Here is a 7041-nt window from a genome sequence, read left to right on the forward strand (position 1 = left end):
ATTAATGCCTTCATCATATTTTATTAATGTGAGATCACAAATTGTTTACAGTATATTACATTTGAGTGCATTAATATAGTTTTGCACTGACATGCAAATATTTTTGTACAATTGATAATGAGAAAATGTTTTTACTATATTTACTTTATGTACAGTCATATGTAAAAGTTTGGGCACCCCTATTAATGTTAACCTTTTTTCTTTATAACAATTTTGGTTTTTGCAACAGGTATTTCAGTTTCATATATCTAATAACTGATGGACTCAGTTATATTTCTGGATTCAAATGAGGTTTATTGTACTAACAGAAAATGTGCAATCTGCATTTAAACAAAATTTGACCGGTGCAAAAGTATGGGCACCCTTATCATTTTCTTGATTTGAACACTCCTAACTACTTTTTACTGACTTCCTGAAGCACTAAATTGGTTTTGTAACCTCATTGAGCTTTGAACTTCATAGCCAGGTGTATCAAATCATGAGAAAAGGTATTTAAAGTGGCCACTTGCAAGTAGTTCTCCTATTTGATTCTCCTATGAAGAGTGGCATCATGGGCTCCTCAAAACAACTCTCAAATGATCTGAAAACAAAGATTATTCAACATAGCTTTTCAGGGGAAGGATACAAAAAGTTGTCTCAGAGATTTAACCTGTCAGTTTCCACTGTGAGGAACATAGTAAGGAAATGGAAGAACACAGGTACAGTTCTTGTTAAGCCCAGAAGTGGCAGGCCAAGAAAAATATCAGAAAGGCAGAGAAGAAGAATGGTGAGAACAGTCAAGGACAATCCACAGACCACCTCCAAAGACCTGCAGCATCATCTTGCTGCAGATGGTGTCACTGTGCATCGGTCAACAATACAGCGCATGCATAACGCCTTTTTGTATGACCAAACAACTCAATCTTTGTTTCATCAGTCCACAGGACCTTCTTTCAAAATGTAACTGGCTTGTCCAAATGTGCTTTTGCATACCTCAGGCGACTCTGTTTGTGGCGTGCTTGCACAAACGGCTTCGCATCACTCTCCCATACAGCTTCTCCTTGTGCAAAGTGCGCTGTATTGTTGACCGATGCACAGTGACACCATCTGCAGCAAGGTGACGCTGCAGGTCTTTGGAGGTGGTCTGTGGATTGTCCTTGACTGTTCTCACCATTCTTCTTCTCTGCCTTTCTGATATTTTTCTTGGCCTGCCACTTCTGGGCTTAACAAGAACTGTACCTGTGTTCTTCCATTTGCTTACTATGTTCCTCACAGTGGAAACTGACTGGTTAAATCTCTGAGACAACTTTTTGTATCCTTCCCCTGAAAAGCTATGTTGAATAATCTTTGTTTTCAGATCATTTGAGAGTTGTTTTGAGGAGCCCATGATGCCACTCTTCATAGGAGAATCAAATAGGAGAACTACTTGCAAGTGGCCACTTTAAATACCTTTTCTCATGATTTGATACACCTGGCTATGAAGTTCAAAGCTCAATGAGGTTACAAAACCAATTTAGTGCTTCAGGAAGTCAGTAAAAAGTAGTTAGGAGTGTTCAAATCAAGAAAATGATAAGGGTGCCCATACTTTTGCACCGGTCAAATTTTGTTTAAATGCAGATTGCACATTTTCTGTTAGTACAATAAACCTCATTTGAATCCAGAAATATAACTGAGTCCATCAGTTATTAGATATATGAAACTGAAATACCTGTTGCAAAAACCAAAATTGTTATAAAGAAAAAAGGTTAACATTAATAGGGGTGCCCAAACTTTTACATATGACTGTATATATATATATATGTATATATACTCATGAATTCATAGGTGATGCTACATATATAACATATGCTGTTCATTTTTAATCTGATATTTTATATACTGTATGTTTGCAATATACTTTATATTTTATAATCCACCAGCTCCCAATAAATTTGTTGTGTGCTTCCAGGGTTCAAACTCTGACATTTAATAGCTGAAAATACAATGCAGCCAATAAAATGTAGAGCAGAACACCAATTATACCCTAACGCATCACTTGGAGAAAAGGATTTTATCATCCTCTCCCCTACTTCAAAGGGATACCCGGAGACCAAAGTGGTTACATTTTTTTGGTTCCTAGAGCAACCAGCAATCTTATTGAATTAGGACTTGGTCCTAAACAAACACCCCAGAGAAAGTTTGTATCATCTTTATATATTGCTGTAATCCTATTAAATAGCACTGTGTTCTTACAATTGCTCATTTTGCCTTTCTACCCAGCTAATGCTTCTCTTTTCTCTGCTGTATGTAGACACAGGACGTCTCTTTCCTCTGCATAAATCATTCCTCTCTTCACCTCCTGACCCATCTGCTTCTTTCTCCTCCCCCTGCCAGGGACTTATGCAGTGACTCATGACTCATACAGGGAAAACTTACTTCCTGTTTCTACACAGAGATTCAATTTACTTAGTTCTTAAACACATGATGTCATAGACCTAATGGAAATCAGAATAATTATCTTTGTAGAAAGACAATAAGAGCAATTGTCAGTAAACAGAGCTATATAATATGAGAACTGCAATATATTAAGAGGTAAAAAAACTATGATCGGAGGAGGGCTTCTTTAATGACTTATGATATAAAACATTTTCAGCGAATTTAAGAGGTTATTTGACTTTCCATGTACCTGTAATATAATAGTTGACTTTTTTCAGTTTTTGTAGATATACATTTCTATTAATTCAACATTTGTTATTGTATGATTTTAGTTGTCATGGCTTAGTGTGTGATTCTTTATAATTTCTAAGTTTTTCTCTCAGTTGTACTACTCTGATAGCTTGGTATTTTTGAGCTTGTCCATGATAATGTACATATTTTGATAACCATGGCACCAGAAGAAATTTTAATGCAATTATTTTACTGTTGTAATCCATGTCCACATGCCTTACTAAGCATGGATGTTATAGAAGGTTCTTACGGTTTCAACTCTCATCTATGGGCCAGGACAGTGAGTCTGAAGTGTCAATTGAGTACATGAAAAGCCATACATTTAACTGTTGTCATGTAATGCTACATGGCCACCCTTGTGAAGAAATGTGGTTGCCCATGGCTTCTTGTGGTGATAACAGCTGATCTCAAGAGTGTAGAGATGCTGGACTCATGGGGATGAGCTGATGTTTGGGTTGGATTTTTTCTCCTACATGGGGCAATTCTCAACAAGTCTTAAGGGTAGAAGAAGGCATGTGCATGGTGGTAACCACATAAATGTTGGTCAGTTACAATGGTCACTGCATTTCCGAGATAATCTTACCAGAAAAGCAGAGATAATTTACAAAGTTTAAATTGATGTTAATACCTTTTTTTTCCACAAGAAATGAAGGGTCATCTACATAGTGAGTAGATCCATACCCCAGAGGAAATATGTAGTACTACACAGTCATTGTGTCCACATCGAAAGTGGGGAATAAATTAAAATGTGTTATTTGTGTTAGCTTTTTCTACACTGACAAAGAAATGTGCTGTGATGTATGCAGATTGAGGATTTCATAAGAAATTGATTTCGGTTGAGGAGGCATGACATACAGAGTAATTGATTACCACACTGAGCTGCTGTATTACCTGTTTTGTCTTTAAAGATATCTATTTAGAATGATGGTTTAGCTTATTACCATTAAATATCTCAAAACTGATTGCATAATAAAAAATTCATGTGTTTAACAATTTATGTGCTGTATATATTTAGCAGTGTTTAGAACCTTCAAGAGTTCAAGAACAGCATATTCTTGGACATCAGATTTCTTACACTGGCATCATAGCTTTCTTTTTTAGGATGCGAGGCATAAAAACTATTATGATCGGCTAATCTATCATGAGCCTTTAATATCCATTTTGTAAATCCATCATGATCCATACAGATGCACTGTGACCTATTTAACTTACCCCCATGCATAAGAAAACTGACGGAAATGAAACAGCACAAGCATGAACACAGATTTCAGAAATCGGAAAATGGGACTATCTGAAACCTTCACCAAATCAGGTACTAATAATAGCCACGGACCTTAATGATTCCCAATGACATTCTAGTATAATCATTCATATATTGCAAAATGATGAACTAATGTCCTAACGTATTTGTATATACCGTAGGTATGTATTACAGCTGGTCTCCACAAAGTTTTAACCATAGACTTCAGTTGAGATGGATGATCATATAAGAATATTCTATTTCAAATGATATTCAAAATGAGAATTTTGAAGTCCATAAAATGTAGCAACTCAGAGCAAGAAATCACATTTTCTCTTGTGTGTGAAAGCCCATATGAGCCATCCTTACATGTATTATATATGTTCACATGAAGATATCTGTCCGAGATAATGCAAAAAAAACAAAAACATTTTCTTCCTCCTCTTTTTACTCTTTTTTTGTCGTGAAGGGGATGATTGATAATGTATGCTTTAGCATAGGTTGGTAAACTTAAAAATAACCATCCCACCAATATTGATCTACTCCAGATCTAGTACTACGTCTTTGCTGCTGCTTCAGTCTTTGTTGACAGGCTACATCAATGATATCACAACTCCACTGCACGTGACCGCTGCAGACAGTCAACTGGCTCAGCGACTCTGGAGATATGCATGTAAAATGCGAAAAAACGTGGATAAAAAGTTATTCCTTTATTATATCCCAGGCGAAGGATACAGACAGAAGAGATAAAGATGGCAACAGTCACTGAGCTAAGTGAGTAACTGAAGGGTCACATGTGGTCCTGTAGTGATGTCAACACTGTATGGATTCAACAAAGACTGGTGCAGCAGCGGTGGCTCATGATTGGACATGCGGAAGAAGAATGATGTGTGTTTTTAAAAGATATTCCCGAGTCGACAACTCCTTGAAGTATATATATATATATACCTGAATGGCAGAAAATACTTAGGTGATTTAAAAAGGCAAGGATTGCACAGTTCCTGAATTCTTCAAGCTTTTCCTGATCCTAAGCATTAGCACCTATTCTTTTAATCACCGCATAAAATACTGCAACAATATGTGAATTACAGGGACACAGGAAATTACTTCCTATGGAGGAATATTAGCATTTGGAATCAAAGCTCAATACCCAGAACCTTACTTAGCAGTTAATCTCCCTGAAGTTTACAGCAGTAGAATCAGCCAGCAGACACACTGCAAAAATCATATATATACAGCTGAGATCTCTCCTTGTAAAATATATATATTCTAACATAGGTGAAAAATACATAGTGCACAGTCTGTGGTCGGACATCAATAAACCTTCCGCTTGGGGTGACAATGTGGCACTTGCAATATTTCACAATTGCGATGTTGTTTATTGACCCTGGGTAAATAGTATAATGGACATATATGTTAATACAATAAACCGCCTGTATATATATATATATATATATATATATATATATATATATATATATATATATAAAAAACCCACTAAAAGTCAGGAATGATTGTCATTTTCTCCCTGCTATCCAGCACCATTAATTTCTGCATTACTTCACACACACACACCAGTTATGATGACAGAATCTCCAATCAGAATGAACAATTAAGCCTATAATTATTCCAGCCAGCCCGCATACAATGAAATCTTTCTTTTGGGTTTCCAGCCTGCTTTGGCAGAGCTTGCCTCACTGGCCCCCTTGGCTTCCACCAGAATCAGCTGCCTGCATTTTGTAAGCATCCCAGTCTTTCAATGCCAATAATGTGCTTCGACTCTCTCGGCGGAGCAAAAAAATATTTTAATGGCTAAAAAGTCCAATTGTCCTCTCTATCACTGCATGGCACAAGTCTGATAACTGCTTCCTAACAAGTGAATTGCATTTTTTTTCCCTCTAGCAGACAATTTCCCTTCTCCCCTTTGCTAGGCGTAGAACCTAATCAGAGATCTTCTGCATTTAATAGCAGTCTCTTGGGTGCAAGGTGACCTGGATATCTCTCCCCCCCCTATTTCTCTGCAGAGAAGAAAAAGTTACTAAGTCCAGGACTAAAAGATAATGTGAGATGAAGAACAGATAAGGTCGAGCTGTCCCCTTCTGCATAATGGAGAAGAAGACACGTTTCAAGTTCATCGGAAAGTTTTAGGAACTTATCTGAGTTGATTAAAAAAAAAAGTTGGAGTCAGCAGAGTTTGGGAAAAACAGCCCTGGTCCTGGGAGATACAGTGAGCCGGGAGCTGTCCAGAGTGCTGAACGGTGCGCACAGCTGTAACGGTCGTACACGATCCTGCTATAGATCGTCCAGAATAATGATTCTCACCTGCTTGCAATAAAGTCCAGTCTAGCAAATCATATAATTGTCTGTCTTCTAATCCCATATGGCTACAGTGCTTCATTGCATAAAGCTCCTAGGTACAGCATGAAACTTCCTTACCTGCTTTGTGTCTCTCCTGCAGCCCTTCTCCTTCCGTCTCAGATGCCCAAAGATCCAAGGCTCTCCCTTGTTGCTCAGCTCGTCCTTAGCCACACATGTGCAGCCTTCCCCGGCTGCCTGCACTCCTCCAGGCTCCTTCCAGTCCTCCCTGTGGCTGTGTGTGATCTCTAAGTGCTCAGTGACAGGAGCTGTGGAGCTTGCAGGAACCTTGCTCTCTCACATCAGGCTCTTTCTCTCTAAGTGGATTCTGTTTGCTTGTGCCACAGCTTCTCATTCTCCTGCTCATGAATATTCTGACAGAGGTTAATGCTGCTGAAGTAAATTGAATTAGCCAATTGGTGCCAAGAGCTGCACTCCTTCCTTCTCAGGAGATGGCTGGAACTGCACCAGATGGAAGTAATTAGTGTCCACTTGGCACCCTGTGGCTCAGTCCCTGCAGTTTTCATTGGACTCCTCCAGAGAGATCCCCAAAAGCTTTAAGCATTCAGTTCCCATCATTCTGATTGGTAAAGGCAGCTGCCTGGTACAGTAAAAAGCCAACTATTCAAATCAGCCTCTTCCAAAAATAAGCAGCTGCCCTCCCTTCTTCCAGAATCACTTTGATTTGTAACACGACATTTCCATGATTAAGGCAATGACTGCATGCAAACATGCACAGCATATGATCAGTAGCAGTCAAT

The 7041-nt window shown here is 38.3% G+C and overlaps 1 protein-coding gene across 2 annotated transcripts in view; it reads right to left on the reverse strand.

The window, feature by feature from the left end:
* CDH20 (cadherin 20) overlaps positions 1-6765 on the reverse strand; it is an 818364-nt gene extending 811599 nt beyond the window's left edge. For both annotated transcript variants that reach the window (XM_073550198.1, XM_073550197.1), the window contains exon 1: positions 6362-6765. The gene's annotated coding sequence lies outside the window, so the exon portion shown is untranslated. The remainder of the gene's footprint in view (positions 1-6361) is intronic.
* Between the last annotated feature and the right edge of the window lie 276 nt (positions 6766-7041).

This window comes from Dendrobates tinctorius, unplaced genomic scaffold, assembly GCF_039654945.1.
Source record: "Dendrobates tinctorius isolate UK_male_01 unplaced genomic scaffold, ASM3965494v1 ptg000163l, whole genome shotgun sequence".
In the NCBI taxonomy this organism is placed as follows: domain Eukaryota; kingdom Metazoa; phylum Chordata; class Amphibia; order Anura; family Dendrobatidae; genus Dendrobates; species Dendrobates tinctorius.